The 24840-nt window shown below is 41.5% G+C and overlaps 1 long non-coding RNA gene and 1 other non-coding gene across 2 annotated transcripts; both read left to right on the top strand.

Moving 5' to 3' along the window:
• Positions 1-3448: 3448 nt before the first annotated feature.
• On the top strand, positions 3449-13791 carry LOC120243376. The gene is made up of 3 exons (XR_005531298.1): positions 3449-3599; positions 6205-6346; positions 13325-13791. It is a non-coding gene; the product is annotated as an uncharacterized LOC120243376 (long non-coding RNA).
• A 5600-nt stretch (positions 13792-19391) lies between these two features.
• On the top strand, positions 19392-19476 carry TRNAR-UCG. The gene has a single exon. It is a non-coding gene; the product is annotated as a tRNA-Arg (tRNA).
• The last annotated feature ends 5364 nt before the right edge of the window (positions 19477-24840 follow it).

Below are 24840 nucleotides of genomic sequence, written 5' to 3'. Positions count from 1 at the left end.
GTAGCTATCCTGGAGACGTTTGGGACAGACACAGTGAGGTAAGTAGAATGTAGGCTTCTGTATGATGAAATAATTTGCACTCCAAGTGATCTTGCGAAAGTTGGCATAAAGACCAACTACTAAGACAAATAAGATCAATCCAAAGGTGATGAGAACACTACAGCACAGTTGGCTTCTGCACGTGTTGCTCGTGACTCGGTTCTCTGGGCTTCAGCTTGTACCTTCTGACAGTGCTAATGTTCCTTGCTGGTATGAATATTTTCTGTCCTTATTATTTTATTTTTCTGGGAACTTGCTGTACATACAAGGGTTCTATTAACAGCTGTGACATATAAAGTTTTTAACACCAAATGCTTTACAAGCACCATCTAATCCAATCCCTTCTTAAATTTCTTTATTCTCTTAAAATCTTTGTGGTTCTATACTCAGCAGGATAGACTAAATTGAAAGACCATCCCCTCTAGAAAGGCTACTCCAACAGTGATGTCAGAGACTAGGTTTTCAGGGACAGGATTCCTTGCCTGGGTTCATAGTGGGAAGGGCATGGTTCTGGGTTGGGAAGACATGAAAGAGGCACAGTTGGAAATCAGAACCTTGAATTGGAAAATAAAAATCTTGGGTGAAGAGATATGGAACAGGAAAAGAGACCAGGAACACAGGATGGGAACTTTTTGCTGAGCCCACTCAGATCCATGTGCAAAGTCTTAAACTTGGTAATGAAAAAACGTCAGAAGTTGGAGTCAGATGTGGATGTCAGCATAAGTCACATGCTCACAGCCACATAGCTGGTAACTGCCAGAGCTGGCTTCCATTCTGGAGTTCCTGTGCTTTATCTCTATGTTATAAACTTGTGTATACATTTTACTGTTGCTGTTGCTCAGGTCAGCAAATGTGTAAATTCCTTCACTTGCCTGTAAAAACCTAATTTCTATGTCAGGCTCCCACTGTTTCAGATGCAAACATTTAATGTAGCCATTACCAGGGAAACTCAGTTATGTTAAGTTGCTGTCATTTCAGGTTTGAGGTTCTTCAACTGTACCCCTCTTATTCCTGGAGTTAATGCTATGCTTTGAAGGGCATGCAAATGGTGGAGACAGGTTTGTTTCATGATTTGGGTTCATCTTGGTGGCCTGCCATTGTCCATTCATTTGATTCTCTGGCTTATCTCCACCATAATGGCATCTTAACAGCATTCTCAGCTGAGCCCTACTGGACAGGCCACCATAATTCTTCTAGAGCCCACCAACATGGTCTTTGGTCTAACTGGTGCACCCATTCTGGGGGGCCGCAACAACCTTTGGATGCACTTCCACGGATTCCAGGGCCTAAGGAACATCTTGGGTTGTCTCCAGCCCTCTCCCTTTATTCTCTGTGATGCCACACCAAACTGGCATAGTCAACTGCTTTCCAAGGACTTCAGTTGAAAATTGAGGCCCAGGTTCTCTTAACTTCGAATCCAACAACTTACATGAAGGGCTGAAAGTATTTTTGGCTCCCTATGGAGGCTGAGCCTGAAGAAAGGAGGGATTGGGACACAGCCTCCCCACCTCTCTCATTAATGGTTAACTCCCATGGCTTGTCTCTCTTCTGTCTCTGTTATCTTTTCCTCTCCAGCCTACAGCATTCTCTATCTGGACTGATATGGGGGTGAGAATTGAAACAGGCTGACAACATCTACTTCCTAATCCTTCGGGTCTTATTCATGGATCTGAAATGTTTGAGTTTATCTGCTTAGTTTTTCCTTTTGAAATTCTTCCTTAGAACAAAAGGGCTTCTGGGCTCCCAGCCTGTCGGGGGGTGGGGGGGGGGGTCACTTCTGTAGGGGACTGAGATGAAATAACACTCCAGTTCATGCTTGCATAGGAGATGTCCTAACTTGTATGAAATTGTTACACCTTGTTAGAGGCATCTTTTTTAAGGGAGAGCCCAAGGATTCATAATATGCATTTGTACACTTGCTGGTGTTGAAAGTTTGCCCAAATAGTTAAGACTTTGTAAGTTCAGTACAAGTTACTTAATTTGCTGCTCTGCCATTACTTCAGGAGCCTTGACATTTAAGACACTTATAAAAGGGAATAATTATGTAAGTTATAAAATTAACAAGTACTGTGGCAGTTAATGAAATACCTGAACCAAGTCTGTCATAGTGCTGGTGTTGTTTCAAAGGTGAGAAAAATTTGGCATTGACAACGGATGCCGATTACATGGGCTTGTGCTACTTACACTATCAATCACCCCCGTGTGCACAAGAAAAAGCCCTGTTACAAACATCTTTAAGAGATGGCACAAATTCTTTCATTTACTCAAAATTGCTGTATCCTGGACTCTTCCTTCATGTCTATATCCAAGCAGAAACCACATTCTGTCTTGCAAATATTTGTCCTGGCTTCTTTATTCCCATTAGTAGTGTCTTAGTTCAGTCCCTGATCATCTTTTGTTCAGAATATTATGGGGCTGCCTGGGTGGCTCAGTTGGTTAAGGGTCCAACTCTCAATTTCGGCTCAAGCTCATGATCTCACGGCTCATGAGTTCAAGCCCTGCATCGGGCTCTGTGCTGACAGCCTGGAGCCTGCTTGGGATTCTCTCTCTCCTTCTCTCTCTCTGCCCCTCCCCTGTTCTCTCTCTCTCTCTCTCTCAAAAAAAAAAAAAAAAAAAAAGAATATTATAACAGCTTCTAGATTCTCCCTGCCTCGACCAGTACAAATTCTGCTTACACACAAGTATTCTTTATGAAATACAAACCTGATCTTGACTCTCTCTTTTGAAAGCTATGATGCCTATCTACCACTTACAGAATAAAATACCAACCTTTGAGAAAGGTGTATAAGGGACTATACTGCCTGTATGCAACCTATGTCAGCATTCATTCATTCATTCATTCACCCATTTAATAAATTATTAATGAATGCTCTATGGAAACAAATGTAAATGGGCATAGTTTCTGTCCAGGTAAGAGTGTGAGTATGAATGAGGAGGAGGTAGAAAGGAGAAACACAAAGAGGGAAACCATTATATGGGAATATGCCAAAGATTTATTTCTTGCAGGGAAATTGAGAAAGTTCTCCTCTTCCACCTATACTTACATATCTTTTCCAACACACCTTTAATTCAGGGGTTCCAGAAGCATAATCTTTCACCTCTGCAAAATTATGACTTTTTTGATAAGCAAATTCTTCCTTCTCCTCTTTGTCTAACACAGTTACTGGCACATCATGGCAGCTAGTAATCCATGTCTGAATTTTGCCTGAAATAAACTGAGGTTCAGAACTGTATTTGCTATTGAGTGATGTTCATTTTAATGACAGTGCTTTATGAAGAATAGTGTATTATTTCTCCTTAGTATCCCCTTAGATATTTATTTACCTTGGTATCTCTTTCCTTTTTGAGCTGTAGGTGGAAGTCATGTGTAACTTACTCATTCGCTTTCAACACCTAGACTCTGGATTTAGCATTTTCAGGAGATGGGTTTCTGATACACATAGAAGGGGGAGTTTCCTGATTAAAAGAACAAACTAAAGATGATAGAGGAAATGCTGTGACAAAAGCACTGAGTAGCTGAAAAAGAAGTCAGAGTGACCATAGACAGCTTCATGGAGAAGGTGAGCTTCTAGCTTGATTTTGAAAAAAGGGACTGGTGAAGATGGATAGAAGCAAAGAAAAAGAACATCCTAGAGAAAGCAACCTGCATGCAGAGATGAATAGTGTGTATAGGGCAAGAGATGCAGATTGGTTGGACTATATATAGTGAAAAGAACATACAGCATTAAAATAAAGTGTGTGGTGTGCTTGCTTATTTATTTGTTTAAAGATTCTATTTTGCACTTACAAAGCACTTAGCACTTTCTTAATTGCCTGGATTGATAGAAAAGGGGTTAAAAAAGCAAGAAAATTGAAATCCAGGTAAAAGCTCCTAGAAAGTACATTAAATTAATTTTAAATTTATGATATTCCTTTTTAAATTCTTTTTATTTTTTTAATTAATGTTTTAATTATTTCTGAGAGAGAGAGAGAGAGACAGCATGAGCAGGAGAGGGTCAGAGAGAGAGAAACACACACACAGAATCTGAAACAGGTTCCAGGCTCTGAGCTGGCTGTCAGCACAGAGCCCAATGCAAGGCTCGAACCCACGAATGGTGAGATCATGACCTGAGCCGCAGTCAGACACTTAACCAACTGAGCCACCCAGGCACCCCAATATTCCTTTTTTTTTTTAAATCAGAGTTTCAGAATACAATGGTACACAGCACCATTATTTTTTTTAATTTTTTTTTTTGTTTTTTAATTTATTTTTTGAGAGACTGAGTGGCTCCTGAGTGGCTCAGTCGGTTAAGCATTCGACTTCCGCTCAGGTCATGATCTCACGGTTTGTGGGTTCGAGCCCGTCAGGCTCTGTGCTGAATGCTTGTTCAGAGCCTGGAGCCTGTTTCAGATTCTTTGTCTCCTTCTCTCTTAGCCCCTTCCCTGCTCATGCTCTGTCTTACTCTGTCTCTCGAAACTAATTAAATGTAAAAAAAAAATTATTTTTTTAAAGAGAGACTGAAAGCAAGCTGGGGAGGAGCAGAAGGAGAGGGAGAGACACAGAATTTGAAGCAGGCTCCTGGCTCCAAGCTGTTAGCACAGAGGCTAATGCAGGACTCAAACTAACCGACTGAGCCACCTAGGTGCCCCTGGAGAACTATTATTTATATCCACCTGATTGCCTTCCCTACTTCTAGAATTATATTCCCTTTCGTTTTGGAAACTTCCTGGTGGAAGTTTTGCATCACAGGAAAACCACCTGCTAGGCGTAGGGGTGAGCATGGGACTCAAGCTGAGCCAAGCCATTCCAGGGTCTCCCTTTTGGTGATGAGGGAAGCTGTGAGATACAAAGTGAGGAGCAGTAAATGGTTACGCTCTGACCCTCTAACTAAAGCCAGTCTGAAGGAAGGGAGTTGCAACTCTAGAAAGAAACCAACTTGACAGATTAGAGAACTTCCTGGTTATTCTAAGCCCCACCCCAATCTTCTCTAAGGCCAACTGCAGCCTAGAGCTATTTGCAGCTGACTCCCTGGCCAAAAAAAAAAAAAAAAAAAACTTTTGTCATGCAAATTTAAGTTCTGTTTCTAGCTTTTGCAGCCAAAGCTGATCTAGTGAATTTAGTGACTTAAGATCTACAGAATCATAAAAGGAATGTTATGTTATTGTGAGGAGGCTCTCAAGATAGCAAACCAATTTTCATTTCCTACTATAATCAATACTCTGATTCAAAAGAAGCCCAATTATTTTTAGGATAGTCTAGATTAGAACACCACTATCTCAACTTCTAGAAGAGGAGGGTCATTAAGAGTCATCTTCTCCCATCTGGGTCTGAATATCACGATGCCAGCTTTCTCAGTGTGGTGAAAAGGCATTAGAGCACAGAAAAAAGAATCTGTTTCCTGGCAACACAGAGTCCAATAGGCTCTTGTTGCTTTAGGTGCATCTGACATTCTACTGGGCACAAATGGGCCCCTGCAGTGGCCAGATTGTTTTCATGTTTTATCTGTTTTCTTTTGAGAAAGGTTGTGCTCTCTACTTTGTTTTGTGATGTCTAGGGGTACTGTGTTTATGTGGTTTTTGGCAAGTTAGCTTGACCCTGGATTCCTCAAAGTGTCGTTCTCTGAGGCAACAGAATGTGCACTAAAGGCTCTTTTAAAAATACAAAGGGCTTTTTTTTGGGGGGGGGGGGGGGCATGATATTTTGGTGTAATGCTGTCATTTGTCCTCTAGGCTAGCCCAGAGATTGTATCAACAAGTTGTATCAACAAGTCTAAACTTAAACTGACAANGGGGGGGGGGGGGGGGGGGAATGTTCCTGATTGGTTAGGATATAATTTTTTGTCAGAATGAATACAATATTACCAGAATATTTTGAAGCAGAAGTAAAACATTAAAAATATTCAGCAATAATAACTGCATGTAACAAAACTAAGGTGGGTGTCTTCTGGTGCTCTCCAATGTAGATTTCTTGTTGACTAGGTAGAATCTGGGGGCTCTTCATCACACGGTATTGGAGCTGGTCTGTTGGCCACCTGGGGAGACCACCATGTTCTCCCACCTGCGTTTGGCTCTTCCGGGATGTCTCTTGACGGTAGTGATTTGTAATGTTGTCCTCTCAACTTCTTTCCGTGTGTAGGTCTGGTTCACTTCCTAACCCGGCTTCTGTGGTCTTCTTCCTTCTCACAGCTCATGGATCTCTACCTCCAGGGTGACTACCTGCTCAAGAGAGGAGAATGCTTCCTGTGCCCACTTGTTGCCATGGTCTATTGCCTGGGCTAAAGAGAAGCAGCCCTTCGTGTGCCCTGGACCTTATAGAGACCCTCATAAGGTAGCATTTTAAAACTTACTTTATAAACTCTATGTCTCAGGAATTTTAGCTGAGTTCTTCTAGGGTTATTGGGTAGCATGGTGACTAATGGGATGGGGCAATATATATCAGGTGGCACTTAAAACCACCCCTCCTCTCCTACCCTGACCTACAGGGCTGAGATTAATGTTTGTTGACAAGAAATTACTTTCACAAGATGTTTCTTTGGCTTTCAGGCATGTAGATCTGATCTTTCTCACCCTCAGCATCCCTTTACATATGTATTCATTTGATAAAAATATAGTGAGTACTCACTATGTGTTGGTTAGTCTGCTTGGCCTTAGGGTAATGAAACAGGCCCAGTTTCTGTCATTGAGCATTGTAGTAGGAAAATTACAGTCACAAACCATCTGAATATTCAGTGGATAAAACAGCTTATATTGGCCTCTAACCCCTGATGCCCAACCAATGAACAACAGTAGATTGCATTTATGAAATCCCAAGGAAAGAAGCACAATAAGATTTCAGAGAAGACATTCCTCTGAATCTGAATCCTCTGATTCCTGGAAAGGCTAGGGTAAGGTCTGTGGAAGAGATGGGAAATAAGTTGAGACTTGAGGGAATAGAATGACATGATAAATGGAAATGCAAAGGAATGACAGTCCACAAGGAATGCATATGGTGGGTCCAAGAAGAGAAAGGCAGCACAGACTTGTACACATGCATGCCAAGAAGAACACTCAGGACAGTATGGAGTCACACAGACCTTGATTCAAATCACAGATTGATCACCTAGTATGCATGTGTGTGACCTTGGGTTGGTTTATTAAATTCTCTGAGCCCCAGTTTCCTAATCTGTAAAATGAGGATGTCAAGATCTACTTCATGGATTTTCCTATGGATTATAAGAGTACAAAGTAGATAAATGTAGACAAAGCACTAAGAATCGTGTCTGGCAAATAGTATGTGCTCAACAACTGATAGGTCTTGCCAGTTTGGTTGGAGCAGATGATGCGTGTAGGGTAAAGGAAGTGCTCATTCTGATATTTCGCTTCGGAGTTTACCCATTGCTGTTGAGTGGGAGAAAAATGCCTGAGGAACACTCTCTGCTTGGTTACCCACAAGGGGAGGAAAAAAATTCAGATGGAAAAATAAATAGGAGAAATAAACTGGTTTCTTTATTTTATTTTTTATATTTTATTTATTTCTGAGAGAGAGAGACACAGCATGAACAGGGGAGGGTCAGAGAGAAAGGGAGATACAGAATCTGAAACAGTCTCCAGGCTCTGAGCTGGCTGTTAGCACAGAGCCCGACGCAGGGCTCGAACCCACAAGCAGTGAGATCATGACCTGAGCCAAAGTCGGAAGCTTAACCGACTGAGCCACTCAAGTGCCCCTAGACCGGTTTCTTATACTTCTTCCAACCTCTTATCAGATGTGTCGAGCACCTGAATGACTCAGCCCAATTCTCTGTGCACAGAACACGTGCGCACCAACTGGGGGCTGGGGAAGGACACTCTTTTACTGCTATTGTCCTTTCCTTGCCGTGCAAAGTAGGGGAAGACTGGTGTACAAGATGACCTGACCAAATCACTGTTATGTCATGAGAACAAATTGGGTTATTTTAATTTAAAAAGCTATTAATTAACAGGGTTCAAATATTTCTCCTTCCTCTCATAAAACATCAGCTTCCAAATACTTAGCTTTATGTGCTCCAATTCTGTCTTGTCCTTTGTAGAAAATATACCTCACTGACTGATTCAACTGGCTCAGTCCCACTGTTGGCTTCTAATCTGTCTCCTTTACAATTAGCTGAAACTCAAAATCAACCAAGGGCTGTATAGACAGGGGCTTCAAAGTGAAAATGACATTTTACCCCGAAAGGACAAAATAGATCAGCTTCTTTAATTTAGACTCCGCATACACAAGTCTTTGTTGAAATCACCCGAGTTGCTGCTGCAGCCACAAGAAGGTAAAATTAGCTGCATCAGAAATAATATGTCTGACTCTGTTTGGTTCTCAATGTCTCTTTGCTAAAAGAATGCAAACTCATCCTAGAAAATCTGGGAGAAAAGCAGAAACTACCAGTGGGAATGGGACACTTAAAAGTTGCAATACAAACAACCAAAACAGGAAGAAAGTGAGAACATTTGGGAAGCACAAAAGAAGAAAAGACAACGAGGAGAAAAAAGAATTATTCAGGAAGGGGCGCCTGGATGCCTCCGTCTGTAGAGCTTGCGTCTCATGATCACGGTGCTATAAGTTTGAGCCCCATGTTGGGTGTAGAAATTACTTAAAAATGAAAACTTTATATAAAAAATAAGTATTCAGGGTAGGTTAACAGTTCGCAAATGAGACAAGTCATGAAGAATTGTGGGAAGAATGCTATGCACATATTGGGTGAGGATCCAAACAGTTGTCTGGATTGAATGAGAGCAAAGCAACGGAACCCATGGGGGTGATTATAGGAAGAAGAATCAAATGGGAATAAAATTCTATGCCCCTGGGTTTCCTGTATTCTGAATTCGCAGCAGATAGAATAAATCCTACCATGATTTAATTAAGCAGGGCATCCTTAAATTTGTATTCCTAGGTCTTTTGTTCTTCATATGGCTTCTTAGCCTTTCTTCTGGTGTTGACCACCTGAGCACCATCGTGTTACAGTGAATTGATTAAGTGTCTCACCGGAGCGTGCCAGGGACAACCCGGGGGGCATGTAGCCTGTTGTGTCTGACACTGAGTTTCTTGTGCCAGGCCCAAGACTGGGCACACATTAGGTGTCCCATGAATGTTGTGACATGAAGGAACAAATATCTCTTTTGCTTGGCCGAGCCAGCTTTCCGCCCATTTCTTTGAGTATACTTTAGACGAATTGCTTACCCATTCACTTCCTCTGAAGCAATGCATTACCTCTGACATCCAAGACACGTTATTAAAAAAAAAAAAGGAACCACAAAGCCACAGGTCTTTGATCCCCAAAAGGGTTTCCCTGCTAACACCAAGTGTTTCATGTGTCTGATGAAAGAACTAAAATCAGTCTGGCACCATCGTGACAGTAACTAACAGGCTGACAGGCTTGCTTTGCCCAATAAATCTCAGAGGGCTGGGAGGGTTTTTCATACCCTGCCAGCTTTAAGCTTCTACCTGACAGATGTCTGTCAGGCTGCAGCAAGAGAAACAAGCCTCAGGGAAGCCCAATGATGCTGCTTGCACGAATGGCTGGCTGTGAAAATTGGACTCACTTTCCCTACTATGTGATCTCTTCTCTGGGCCTGGAACCGGAGATATTTTCATTATCCTAATTCTGGAAGTCAGAGTCACGCTTAGTTACAGGAACTTAATTGTCCTTATTCTAGAGTTTGGGGACAGCCTAGTAAAAGATACAGATTTGAGAATCAGAGAGACCCTTCCGAGGTATGTGAAAGTCAGCAAATATCAACAAGTCTATTCTTCCTAATCAATGAGAAGTGTGTCTACTAGTTTCATAGAATTGCTGTGAGGATGCAGAGAGTGTACTTGGAGTTTATGAAACAGAATCTGCTTGAGGTTGAGTGATTGTGTCTCCCCAAATCCATGTGTTGAACCTGAATTTCCAGGGTGATGGCAGTAAGAGGTGGAGGCTTTGGGAAGTAATTAGGTCATGAGTGCAAAGCTCCTGTGAGCAGGATTAGTGCCCTTATAAAAAACACCCAGGAGCACTCTCTGTCCCCTTCCACCAATTGAGGACATGGTGAAAAAGTCTGTACACCCTCACCAGACACAGAATTTATTGGTGCCTTAATCTTGGACTTTCCAGCCCCTAAAATGGTGAGAAATACATGTTTGTTGTTTAATCTATGGTATTTTTGTTATAGAAATGGGTTAAGAGAGAACCTGTGGAGCAGTGGTTCTTATCTGGACCGATTTTGTCTTCTCCTGCCTTGGGGGGCATTTGGAAATGTCTAGAAACATTTTTGGTTGTCACAACTGAGGGCAGGTACTCCTGGCATCTAATGGAAAAGGCCAGGGTTGCTGTTCAACATATTACAATGCATAGCACAGTCACCCACCACACCAGGAATTGTTCTGCTCAAAATATTAGCAGTGCCAAGGCTGAGACACCCTGCTGGGAACATGAATGCTCTGGCTCTGTGCAGAAGCTTCTGGGTTTAATTTCTAGAAAGATCGCTACTCCATCCTATTTAAATAAATTCCCACTCAGAAACCCACCAGCTGACCCTTGCTCCCCATTTAAAAAGCATTTGGGTTTTACTCTATGAAAAGTTGGTTAAATGAATATGTTCCGCAGCACATATATTTTAGAGACTCAGAGAACCTGAAGAATACTTCAGGTCTGAAGGCTGTGCCACCCTCCCACAGTCTCACAAATTCCTCCAGAATATTTCTCCATGCAGCCTCTCATCCATGGACATACTCCATGTAGTCATGTGTAGGGTGTCTGCTTGTGGGATCTTCTTGCTGGCCCCTGACTTGCTGAGGTTTCCAAGTCACTGTGTTGGCAGAGTTGGCCCATCACCCCCTGAGTGATGTCCCTCTACAAACCCCTAGATTCATACGTTGAGGTCTTAAGCCCTAGGACCTCGGAACATGACTGCATCTGGAGATGGGCATTGAAAGAGGTGATTTAGTTAACAAGAAGCCATTTGACTGAGCCCTAGTCCTAGTCCAATATGACCAGTGTCCTTATAAGAGGGGATTAGGACATAGACAAGTACAGACAGAAAGACCAGCAGCATCAAGATCTCCTGGGAACTTGTCAGAAATGCACATTCCTGACCCCATCCTAGGCTTGCTGGATCAGAAACTCTATGGGTGGGACCCAGCAATTGGGGTTTTTATCAAGCCCCAGGAGGGTGTCTGATGCTCACTCAAGTTTGAGACTCTGGTCAAAGTATCTTCAGTTCCCCGAGAATTCTCTTTCTTGTTCTCAGCACAGTTACCTTCTGCTGGCACGAAAACTCTGGTAGCTGAATCCCCCCCTAGAGTGATATACTACCCTTTCATTAAAACCCTCTTCAACTGCTTTACTGTGAGGAGATTAACAGTGAGTTCACAGGTTCAGTGATGCAATGCTGGGTCCTCTAATCATCCTTCCATTAAAATGAGAGCATTGGCTATTTCTTCCCCCAAAAGTTACTTTTCCCAGACCAGGGTTAGAACATCTTTGTCCCCAGCTGCAGTGTTAAATGTTCTTTTGTGATATCACCAGGATATAAGTTCCAAATTTATGTAGTTGAAGAGGAAAGGAGGAAGGGAGGAGATCTTAGTGGTTTTAGATTGATAGTAATGCTAGTAACTTAAATCTGTAAAGCACTTTTCAATGTAGGAAGCTCTTTTTGCATCCTGAGACATTAGTTTCTTTGCCTGTAGAGTAGGGATACTTATACTTAGCTAGTTGGTCTTTTGAAACAAGCCCATGAGCTTGGTTTCCCACTTCCTAGATGGAGAAATCAGATTCAGAGACATCACATGGCACAAGAGGTCAGTCCTCCAAAGAGATAGCATGGGCCTGGTTCTCTCCAACTGATACCATCATTGAAAACTAAGCAAACCCTCATTGGTTCCCACAGCATACTTTTCAGTACTGAGCAGTAATGGACCAGCCATCCAGGGCTCTTGCTGCTATGTTCTTGGGAAAAAGCAATGCTTCTTTTCTCTTCTGATTGTGGACCCTTGGCCTTACTATAAATAACTAAAACGTACAGCCCACGGGGCCCTACTTTCAATCCTCTTCTGTAAACTTACAGAGGAGAGAAGACAGAATTCTCACTCTGGCTAATTAGGGCTAAAGATGATTTTTAAAACTGCATTACGACAAAAGCAAGGCATCAGTGGCACAGTACTGTCAGCAGCGGGAGGGCTTTGGTATTACTAAGCAGCAGGACACCCTGGAAATCAAGGTGACTCTTGTCATGGTCACCAACGCCTGCACAAAGGATCCTGAGGACCATCAGGGAAAGACAGGTGCCCTCCACAAGCTGGACAGTTATTTCTATATTTGACGCAGAAGCTCTGGGTGACATTACAGATAATTGACAAATAATTACCAGGAAAACATCCTAATAATTCATGTAAGAGATTCTACAGGAAACTAGAATATTCTGCTGAATCCTTGGTGGAGCAGCAGAATGACAGTGTGCCTGTGCACATGTGTGTTTATGTGTGTGTGCAAGTGCATGTGCATGTATGAGTGTGTGTATACATGTGCGCTTAATATATGTTTGTGTGTCCTTTACAATCCCCACACATGTTTAAGGGAAAGAACTTTGAATGCTATGTAAGCATGTTAAGGTTGTATCTGAGAAAACATTCTGGGAGACATGGAAATTGAGATGGAATTTTCCTAGGTTCTCTTAAGGAGAAATGAGTGCCAAGATTTAGGGTATAATTAGAATTTGTTAAAGTGTATTCTTGGCAACCACCTACTTAATAGGTATTTTATGTCCCCCCCCTCCTTCAAGGTGAGAGTCAATTGTCTGCCATCCCTTAGCGTGCTGGCAGAGTCTTGCTCTGGCCTCTGAAAACTGCCACCTGGCCCTGTTGTTTTTGGTTCTGAATGCATAAGTTATTATTATTGCCTTTTGCAACATGATGATCTAACTGACGTTCCAAATAGCTCACAATGATAACACAAGAGTTAACATTATCGGTCTCCCATGCACTAGACATTGTTCTAAGATTTCATAAGCAGTATAAGATTTAACTCCTCCAACTTGGGGGCAACTGAATACCTGTACTTATTTTCCTTGTTTTCTGTGAGCTCACTGTAATGAGAGTGGAGAAATAATTTTCTTCAAAAAAAAAAAAAGTATAAATCAGAGACTGAGAACCGGCAAACCAAGGGCTGGGTCTTGCCAGGGGACATGTTTTGATTGGCCTCTAGAATGTTTAGAAAAATATTGTTTTCTGACATTTAAGAACTATTTCTCATAAAAGTTAATGTGTCTGTCAAGTCTCAAAAGTCAAAGATTTGACAACACTTGTATTTTCTTCTCACAGGTCAACCATTGGCTAAGGGATAGATAATGGTCGCCATTTCAAATGAATGACAAGTCTTCGACGTGGTGCTCCACAGAGTTGTTCTCTCCTCCTGGCCCTGGCTGTCATTTGATTTTATAATTCCTTATATTAAAAATTCCATAACAGTAAAGGGAGCAGGAGAGGGCACCAATGAATGTGAAATTTCAACATAGTTCTAGAAGATTGAAAATGAATAGAAGGTTTTGATTTGGAAGTCACAGCTTAAAATACTCACAGACTGAACTAGCAGAACTCTGATGAGGCTACAGAGTCTGGGTTAGTAGGTAAACGGAGGGTGGAAGAAGACAGGGCTGAAAATGAAGGATGTATCTCATAATATGTGTGAAGTTGCGAATATCTCCCCCACTGCCATTCCAACATGTCACTGTCTTTAGTCAGGTCAGAAACTTGGTTTCTCTTCTCTTCTCTTCTCTTCTCTTCTCTTCTCTTCTCTTCTCTTCTCTTCTCTTCTCTTCTCTTCTCTTCCCTTCCCTTCCCTTCCCTTCCCTTCCCTTCCCTTCCCTTCCCTTCCCTTCCCTTCTCTTCTCTTCCCTCTTTGCATTCTTTTTGTGGTTTATTCTCTCTCTCTCTTATTGTTTTTACTGAGGTATCATCGACAAATAAAACCATAAGATATTTAAAGGGCATATGATGGTGATTTGTATACATATACATCGTGAAAAGATTTGGGGACAGGTTTCCCCCATTACCCAAAAGTAAAGCATTCCCATGAAAACTTTCATAAGGCAAAATGGCATAAAGTAAAGAAGGAATTACTGCTTTGTAAAAGTGAAAATCCTCTTTTAGTGAGCAAAAACAGGTGCTAATTGAGGTCTTTGAGAAGAGCAAAGTGCTGTAAAGCCAATTTTCAGAGAGCAGGGGAAGCCTGGAGATGTGTATGTACACATTGGGAGGAGATTCCCAACATCTAGTTAATTAACACATCCATCACCTCACATTTGCACCTTTGTCGTTGTTGTTTGGTAAGACCATATAACTTCTACTCTTTTAGCAAACTTTGGACTTTCTTCATCTTACAGCTGAAACCTGGTACCCTTTTACCAACCTCTCCCTTTTCCCTGTGCCTCTCTCCAGGCTCTGGCAAACACTTTCCTACTGTTTCAATGAATTTGACTTTGCTTTTAGATTCCACATATAAGTGGTACCATGTAGTATTTGTTTTTCTTTGTCTGGCTTATTTCACTTAGCGTCATGCCATCCAGGTCTGTCCATATTATCACACATGGCAGGATTTCCTTCTTTCTCGTGGTTGAATAATATTCCATTGTGTGTGTATGTATGTATACACATAGACATTTGTGTTGCTTTCCTATCTTGGTTATTGTGAATAAATGCTGCAGAGAACATGAGATTGCAGGTATCTTGATATCCTGTTTTCATTTCCTTTGGGTATATACCCAGATTATATAGATTATATGATAGTTCTAGTGTTAATTTTTTTAGAAAACTTCATACTGGTTCCTATGGTGGTTATACCAGTTTACATCCCCACCAACAGTGCACAAGTTTTCCCTTCTCTTCACATCCTCATCAATACCTATTTTCCCTTGTCTTTTTGAGGATAGCCATTCTAATGGGTGGGAGGGCATATCTCATTGAAGTTTTGATTCGCCTTTCCCTGAAGATTAGTGATGTTGAGCACCTTGCCGTGTACCTGCTGGTCATTTGTGTGTTTTCTTTAGAAAAATGTCTATACAGTTCCTTTGCCTATATTTTAATTGGATTGTTTGGGGTCTTTGCTCTTGAGTTGTGAGTTCTCAATATATTTTGCATATTAGCTCCTTATCAAGAATATGATATGCATTGGGGCGCCTGGGTGGCTCAGTCACTCAAGCGTCCAACTTCGGCTCAGGTCATGATCTCACAGTTCATGGGTTCGAGCCCTGCATCGGGCTCTGTGCTGACAGCCAGCTCAGAGCCTGGAGCTTGCTTCAGATTCTGTGTCTCCCTCTCTCTCTCTGACCCTCCCCTCCTCACTCTGTCTCTCTCTCTCTCTCAGAAATAAATAAAACATTAAAAATTTTTTTTGAAAAGAATATGATATGCAAATATTTTCTCCCTTCCAGGAGGTTGGCTTTTCATTTTGTTGATGGTTTCCCTTGCTATGCAGAAGCTATTTAATTTAATGTAGTCCCACTTGTTTATTTTTGTTTTTGTTGCCTTTGTTTTTGGTGTCAAATCCAAAATATCATTGCCGAGACTGATGTCAAGGAGCTTCTGTGCTTTCTTCTAGGAATTTTATGGTTTCAGGTCTTCCCCCCACCCCCTTAGAAAAGAAGTAAAACTATTTTAGGGAGAATTGGAGCAACTGCTGTGGGCGTTAGTGCTCTGTAGCAAAGCTTTCCTCATCCTGGAATATGGAGCCAGAATGCCCAGCCTAAGAATGAGCTCTGCCATTCTCCTGCCCACAGTCATTGAACTTCAAGTCAGCTACTTTGCTGTCCCATACTTAACTGTCAATCAACGGCCAAAGATTACCACTCACTTTCGAAAATATTGCAAAATGAAAAAGAGATACCAAAATAAACATGTATAAAACCTAGTCTGGGAGTAAACAGATAATTTATGCACAAGAGATAAGGTAAAATATTAAATTTAATTTAATTTAAAAAACTACTTTGTATCATGAAAGAGATCCAAGACTAAGGCAACCACAAAATAACAATAGAATGCTATATTAAGAGAGGGTCCAAAAACAAGAAAGACAACTTAAAAATTAAGCATGTGGTTTACATGAAATTTAAAATCATGTTGGGAGATAGATCTCTCAAAAATCACCCAGAAAGTAAAAAGCATAGAAGTGTAGAAAATATATATTATAAAAAGAAAAATGAGTTATAGCAATCAGTATTGAGCTTCAATATCCAACTCATAGAAATTCTAGGAAAATGGAACAGAGAAAAGTCAAGGGACAAAATTATCAAAGAAATAAGAGAATTTTGTCAGGACTCAAGAATGAGTTTTTAATATGTTGTACACCTGAAACTAATATAAGATTGTACATCAATATACTTCAATAATAAAAAAAGAATTACATGTACATTGAAAGGGGGCCACTGAAGCTGTATAGAATGGACAAAGACACCTAGACACATCAACAAGAATAAAATGAGTAACAAAAAGCACTCAGAGTGGAAAAGGCAACATTAATTAAAACAAACCAACAAAAAAATGTCATCCTTCTCACTAGTAACAACAGACCTCCAGGTTCTGAAGGATGATTTGTGAAATTTAGCACTTGATTACCTATAAAAATGTTAAATCTGGTATGCCAAATTAATGATCAGGTGTTCTTTTCAAACATGTTAAGTACTCAGAAAGTTTACCTCCTAGAAAATTCTCTAGAAAAAGCAAACAAATAAACTAACTAAAAAAAATATTAAAAAGTAGGAACATGAACTAACGCAGGGATCCAATGAAAATAAAGTATAATCCCATGACAATGAGATTGGAGACTGACTTGAGGACTACCACTCAGATTCAGGCAGGTCATGTTTCTTCTCTGTTGTGGAGAAAAGAAGCATGAGGAAGTGAGTGACTCTTAATCTTTCAGGATTTCCTCAGTTCTGTTAGTCATTTTTGTACCAGAGATATTGCACTATCTCAACTCTTGCTTGCTTTGTGAAAGTATATACTATTTGATTATTTTTCATTTATCATGTAATAATAACATGTTGCCATGTGATTGCATGTTTTTGGACCTTAGGCATTAAGATGTAGTGCATTTTCCTGTGCATCCCAGAAAAAAATATGTACACAGTGTGCTTAGAAAGCAAAAAAGTCCACATTAGTACAGATGCCGATTACTTCCTCCTTGAAGACTTTTGACTTTGCTTCAAAAGCACCACACTCCCCTGGTTCTCCTACATCACAGCCGCTCCTTGGTTTTCTTTGATGGTTCTTCGTTCTCACTCCATACTCTAAAATGCTGGGCCACCCAGGGCTCCATCGTCAGATCACTTCCTTTCTCTATTCACACTTGTCACTTACCTGGGTGACTTCATCTAATCCCATGGCTTTTAATACCATCTCAATAGAGATGAACTCAAAATTCATGTATTTATTATTCCAGAATACTCTACTTTTCAGTAAATGGCAACTCCAGCCACTGAGGGTTTAAAACATACAGTCTTCCTTGGGGCACCTGGTGGCTCCGTCGGTTGAGCATTCAGCTCCTGATTTTGGCTCAGCTCATGATCTCACAGTTCATGAGGTCAAGCCCCACATGGGGCTCTGTGCTGACAGCATGCAGCCTGCTTGGGTTTCTCTCTCTCCCTTTCTCTTTACCCCTCTCCTGCTCGCTCTCTCTTCTCTCAAAATAAATAATAAATAAACATTTAAAAAAATAAATTAAAATAAGATGTACAGTCATCCTTGACTCTTCTTTCTACAGCCCACATCAGATCCCTCAGCAAATCTCTTTGGCCCTGCCTTCAAAAATCTCCAGGTTTCCAGTGTTTCTTAACACCCACACTGCTGTTACTGCCCCAAGTCCATTATCCCCTGCCTGAGTTATCATGATGGTCTCCTCCTCACGATCATCCTGCGCCCTGTACACTAGTCAGAAGACAACTGCCACAGGGATCCCTTTAAAATGCAAGCCAGGTCATGGCTTGTCACAGCTTCCTACCTCACACAGAAAAAAAGCCAAAGCCAAAGCCAAAGCCAAAGCCATCTCACGGGCCTATGAGCTGTACATGTGCCCTTATCCCAGCCTTCTACATTGCCTCTCTGGGCTCCGCTGCCCCTCACCCTCTCCCCTATCCATGCCGCTCCAGCATGGACTGCCAGTCTTTGTGTTTCTTTAAGCCTGATAGCTATGCTCTAGTCTTGGAACTTTTTCATTTCCTGTCTGAAATGCTCCTCCCCTGGAATCCCACTTCCCTACTTCCTTCATGTCCTTGCCAAAATGTCACCTCTTTGGTGAGAACTTCCCTGAGTACCTACTTTGTCTTTCATTGCACCCCAGCCCCCCGTTCCGGCTTGATTTTTGACATTTGTAAAAAAAATTATCACCACCTGAATTATTATACGTACTTATGTGCTCATTGTCTCTTTCTCTTTGAATTGGAATGTAGCTTTCCAAAGACCAGGGTGTTCTGTTCATTGCTGCATTCCAAGTGCTACAGTGATCCCCAATACTACATACATACAGTAAGTATCTGTTGAATAAATGAATGAATAAATAAGTAGGCTCCAAGTGACAAGTTTTCAAGATGGATGGAATAGATTCAAAGGAAGAGATGAAGGGGGCTAAACAACACTAGAAATATGACTAAGAAGGCACATATTTCTTCTTTCAACCTGCAATAATGTAATTACGTCTGCACTATTTGAAATGGATATTGTGATAAATAATATCAAGGAACATGGAAAATAGAATCGTGTTTAGTAATGAATTTGTGAACATTGTTTTAGAAATCAGTGAAAATTGGAGTTAATTTCACATGGCCCAGACTGTTGCTGCTTTCAAATTTTAAAAGCCACTGAGCTTAAAGAGCCTCTTCTGTGAACATGACTTTCACTTTCCTGGGCTGTCAGTGGATTGGGTGTCCCAGGAAGAACAGAGTCAGCGTCACTTGGAACCTGTTAAAAATGCCAATTCTTGGACCCCCTTTCCCCCATCTGCCAAATCAGAAACTCTTTGGGTGGGGCTCTGAAATTTGTGCTTTAATAAGTCCTCCAGATGATCCTGATGTGTGCTAAGTTTTGAGAAGACTTGGCTCTGACCCAGTCTGGCTCCCCAGAAGACCTTGCTCCTTGTACCCCTCCCAAGTGGAAGCTGATCTCCAGTGGCATTCCTTGCACCACTGGCTTGGAGAAACCATGGACTCTTTTCTTCCTTATTACTCTTTGCCTCCCACAGGCCACTTTTTCTCCCTCCTCTCACAGCACACAGGCACGCACAGCTCGTTGTACCAGACTTACTACCATTACATCTTCTTATTTGCCATTAACCTTTGTCTTCTGCCTCATGTGCAAACAAGATCACATTTCCCTCATTTTAAAACACAAAACAGGGGGTGCCTGGGTGGCTCAGTCGGTTGAGCGTCTGACTTCGGCTCAGGTCATGATCTCACGGTTTGTGGGTTCAAGCCCCACGTCGGGCTCTGTGCTGACAGCTCAGAGCCTGGAGCCTGTTTCCCATTCTGTGTCTCTCTCTCTCCAACCCTCCCCTGCTCACGCTCTCTGTCTCTCAGAAATAAGAACTTAAAAAAAATTAAAACACAAAACAAAATGTAAAAGACCCACTCTTGGACCTCCTCTCCCTTCTAGTCAATGCCCATCTCACGTTCTTTTTCCAGCAGAACTCAAAATAATTCTCTAAAAATTCTTTTTTTTCTTTTTTCTTTTAAGTATTTTATTTATTTTTGAGAGAGAGATAGAGACAGCACGAGCAGGGGAAGGTCAGAGAGGGAGGGAGACACAGAATCCGAAGCAGGCTCCAGGCTCTGAGCTAGTTGTCAGCACAGAGCCTGATGTGGGGCTCGAACCCACGAACCATAAGATCATGACCCGAGCTGAAGCCGGACGTTTAACCGACTGAGCCACCCAGGTGCCCTCTCTTTTTTTTTCTTTCAAACTCACTAAATCAGGCTTTTAATGACACTGCTCTGCTGAAAGTGCTTCTGTCAAGGTCACTTTGCTTTGCTAACTACAGTGAGCAGTGTATATTCCTCATTATATTGACCTGTCAGCAATTTCCAATGGCCGGTCACACCTGCTTCCTGAGACTACTCTCTTCCCTCGATGTCAAGCGACCACAAGAGTGTGGTTGATTATCTCCAGCTCAGTCTCCTTTGCTAGTACCTTCTCCTATACCTGAGTACTAGACGAGTACCCTGAATTCTAGAGTTCAAACCCATATACCAATGTCTACTCACCATATGCGTTTTGTTAATTTTTGGCATCTTAGAGCTAACATGTCCAACACTGAGGTCCTATATATTCCCTCCCAGCCTACTTCTTTACAGTCTTTACTTTCTCCGGTGATGGTAACCCCGTTCTTCCAGTTGCTTAGGCCAAAAATCTCGAGGGATCCTTGGCTCCTCTTTCTCTCTTGTGCCACATCCAAATCAGCAGCAAAACATGTAGGCTCTACTTTCAAAATACATCCAGAATTTGACTGCTTAGCATCCCCTTGGTTGCTGCCATCCTACTTCAAGCCGCCATCATATCGCACCTGGAATGTGTAGTAGGCTCCTAACTGGTCCCATTTCTTCTCTGGTTCTCCACAAGTCCATCCTTAGCACAGCCCTGCACTGATCCTGCTAAACCTAAGAAAGATCTTGTCACTCCTCTCCTCAAATGCCTTTGGTGATTTCCCCTCTAACTCAGAGTGCAAAACAAGGCACTTCCAATGATGTAAAAGGACCCCTATAATCAGTCCTCCATTACCTTCTTGATCCAAACTCCTACTCAGTCTCTCTTTCCAACACTGTCCTCTAGTATTTTCGTAAACACTTCTGGCACATTTCCACTTCAGGGTCTCAGCCCTGCACTAGCTACTCTCTTTATCTGGACTGTTTCCCTCCAGGTATCTGCCTCACTCCCTCTCTCTCTCACTATCCCCCCCCCACCCATTACTCAAAGGTCACAATTCTGGTGGTTCTTATCTAACATTTAAATTATCTTTCCATTCTCTTTCTCCCTTTCAGTTATTTTCTCTCTCTTTAAAATTTAGCACTATATAACATTTGGTCTATTTTATTTATCTTGTTGTTCATTGTCTCTCTTCCACACACTGATATAAACTCCATGAAAGTAGAAATTTGTGTCTCTTTCGCTCTGTTCTAGTTCCCAGGGCCGTACCTGGCCCATGGTAGGCAGTTCACACCCATCTATTGAAAAATGAATGGCTGAAAAGTTGAGTTCTTCATTTCAAAAATGTACTGACACTCAGCCACAGGCCTAAGGGATAATGCAAATCTCCTGCATTTTTAATGGAAAGAATTTACATATTTCTGTGATAACTTTGTGAAGATCTATCCTCCCTCCTGCTTCAATGTTAGCCCATGAGGACTGGAACTGAGTGTTTTGCTCACAATTGTCCAGGACCAGGATGAGGTGAGGTAAGGGACACGTGTGCTTTGAGCACAAAATTTGATTGGGGAAGGGCACCTCAAGTAATCAAGATAAATAGCATCTTATCAGTGATCAAGATAATATTTTAATGCAATATTTTTTAATGTCAAAAATGATGTAAAAACCTGTGACATGCCAACATTTCACATAAAAATAGGATTAGTATTACTGACTTCCTATAGCCCCCTTTACCAGTGTAGTCCACTCTGGTGCTGATTTCATCTTTTGGTAGCTGATAACCTTTTGCTGAATGAATGAATAAATAAAGGCCAGCAAGAGGTTCTTTTTTTTTTTTTAATAGTTTATTGTCAAGTTGGTTTCCATATAACACCCAGTGCTCATCCCCACAAGTGCCCTCTTCCATGCCCTTTACCTCCTTTCCATTCCCCCCCCCACCTATCAGACCTCAGTTTGTTCTCAGCATTCAAGAGTCTTTCATGGTTTACCTCCCTCCCTCTCTCCCACTATTTTTCCCCTTCTTCTCCCCCACGGTCCTCCATTAAGTTCTTCCTAATCTTCCTATACGTGCAAACATATGGTATCTGTCCTTCTCTGCCTGACTTACTGCATTCAGCATAACACCCTCAAGGTCCATCCATGTTGCTACACATGGCCAGACTTCATTCTCTCTCATTGCCATGTAGTATTCCATTGTATAGATAAACCACATCTTCTTGATTCATTCATCCGTTGATGGACACTTAGGCTCTTTCCATGATTTGGCTGTTGTTGAGAGTGCTGCTATGAACATTGGCATACATGTGCCCCTATGCATCAGCACTCCTGTATCCCTTGGGTAAATTACTAGCAGTGCTATTGCTGGGTCATAGGGGAGTTCTATTATTAATTTTTTGAGGAACCTCCACACTGTTTTCCAGAGGGGCTGCACCAGTTTACATTCCCACCAACAGTGTAGGAGGGTGCCCGTTTCTCCACATCCTCGCCAGCATCTAGAGTCCTCTGATTTGCTCATTTGAGCCACTCTGACCGGCATGAGGTGGTATCTCAGTGTGGTTTTGATTTGTATTTCTCTGATGAGGAGGGATGCTGAGCATCCTTTCATGTGTCTGTTGGCCATCTGGATGTCCTCTTTGGAGAAGTGTCTGTTCATATCTTCTGCCCATTTCTTCCCTGGATTGTTTGTTTTTTGGGTGTGGAGTCTGGTGAGTTCCTTTAGATTTTGGATACTAACCCTTTATCTGATATGTCATTTTCAACTATCTTTTCCCATTCCGTCCATTGCCTATTAGTTTTATGGATTGTTTCCTTTGCCTTGCAGAAGCTTTTAATCTTGATGAGGTCCCAGTAGTTCATTTTAGCTCTTGATTCCCCAGCAAGAGGTTCTATACTAAGAAGACTGTCTCTTGGAAACCTTCCTTTGTGCCTTGGCTTTAATAACTAAAGAAATGAACCCTTATTATGTGTCAAACATTGACCAAAGGGCTTTATACATATAAATATATAGTAGTTTACTTAATCTTCCCCCAAACCGTATAGTTATTATTGTTATTACCCCCATTTTACAGATGTGGAAACTGAAGTCCAGAAGAATGAAGTCATTTCTGTGAGTTCACACACTAGGACGTGGCCAAGTTACCTTGCTAATGGTTCTGTCTCTATCTCCTTGGATGGGAAGTCTGATGGGTCTACAAGGCACCAGGAGACATTCTAAGAAAAAGGAATCCAAGCAAATTCCTTTTACTGCTATAGAGCAAGTTCACATGGACACCAAAATAAATCATGAAAACATAGGAAAAAACAGATGTCACGATCCAAACACTAGGCTAGGGAAACTAATGTGGAATTATTTTATGAAGCATGTCAAACATATGGAATAAGTTACAAAGTAGGGCCATTATAGTTTTTGTTTTTAAAGTACCATTGGGTTTGGAAACCAGAGAGTGGTATAGAAAAGAAAATGAGAGAAAGAGAGAAACTATTCTATCCTCTGCGGTAGCAGACACACGTTGCTCTGATCTGATAGATTTCTCATCAGTATCAACCTTTAAAAATGATCTTTTCTGATGAAGAATAATTTGTGGTATTGTTGTGGGGATGCAAGCAATCCAGTAAATTCTAAGTGGTTTTGTACACAAAGGATAGGATCACAGGTAGGGGTCACTTGCTAGAGATTATTTGCAAGTCCTTTCATAGCAAATGCCATTGACGTTAACCACACTAACTTGGAATTTATGGTGCAAGGGCTCTGTTGAGGTTTGTCCTCAGAAAGAAGATTTGCCATTTAAAATGTGTAAGCAAGTTTTCAGAGAATAACTAACACATTTAATCAAATATAATCTCTGTACCCTTTATAGGAGCATGATCTTCCTTTACTCTGTGCAAGATGGTGAAGTTTTATTTTATGTTGTGAATGTTGGCAATAATACATATAAAAGTCTTTGGGAAATACATCAAGGGCAAAAAGAAATGTGAGAGGGCTTTCATATTTGCGGTCTATACCTTAAAACAAATTGTGTAATACTTGGATAGTGACATAGATTTGAATTACAGCCACTTGGCTGACAATTTCTGATTTGCCCTTCCTCTTCTCAAACCTTGCCTACGGAAGTAGACTCTGCATGGGCCCTGGGGCCACAGGCTTTCCTCTTGACCTCCTAAGCTATCTGCCCTGACAACTCCACCTATATATTTAGACCAGAAAACAATACGAAAATAAATGTATCTATCTCCAGGCTCCAAGGAGAAATTCATATTTCAATCCAACTTCTTTTAAGATGTGTTGAAATAAGGTAAGATATTTTTTACTCTCCTTCTGCTTTTACATGAATTTCTGGGGCTCTTTGAAGTCCCAGAGGTGGGGCTGACAGCCCTACATCTTGTTTTTTCAAGACCTTAGGAGTGCTTGCCTGCCTGTACCACTTAGTTCCATGTCTTCTTCTTCTTTTTTAATGTTTTATTTATTTCTGAGAGAGAGAGAGAGACAGCCTGAACAGGGGAGGGTCAGAAAGAGAGAGGGAGACACAGAATTCGAAACAGGCTCCAGGCTCTGAGCTGTTGCACAGAGCCCGACGTGGGGCTTGAACCCACGAACTGTGAGATCATGACCTGAGCTGAAGTCGGACGCTTAACCAACTGAGCCACCCAGGCACCCCATTTTCTTTTCTTTTCTTTTAACGTTTTATTTATTTCTGAGAGAGAAAGAGAGACAGCGTGAGCAGGGGAGGGTCTTCCATGTGTTCTTGAGAAGTGGAAACTCAGCTCCTGGTGGGTGTTGGTATATCTGAAGAGTGAGTCTAAATCACTAAAAGCTCCAGTGAAAATAAGAGAGGCATTTTAAAGTACTGATTTCTAAAGGCAGCAGTGGGAGGAACAGGCCCTAAATACCATTAGTGTAAGATATAAACTAATTTGTTATCTTTCAATAGGAA

This window comes from Hyaena hyaena, unplaced genomic scaffold (assembly GCF_003009895.1).
Source record: "Hyaena hyaena isolate Hyena2069 unplaced genomic scaffold, ASM300989v1 scaffold_339, whole genome shotgun sequence".
NCBI lineage: Eukaryota > Metazoa > Chordata > Mammalia > Carnivora > Hyaenidae > Hyaena > Hyaena hyaena.
Note: the sequence above shows the minus strand (reverse complement) of the source record. Positions and strands in the feature narration are given on the sequence as shown.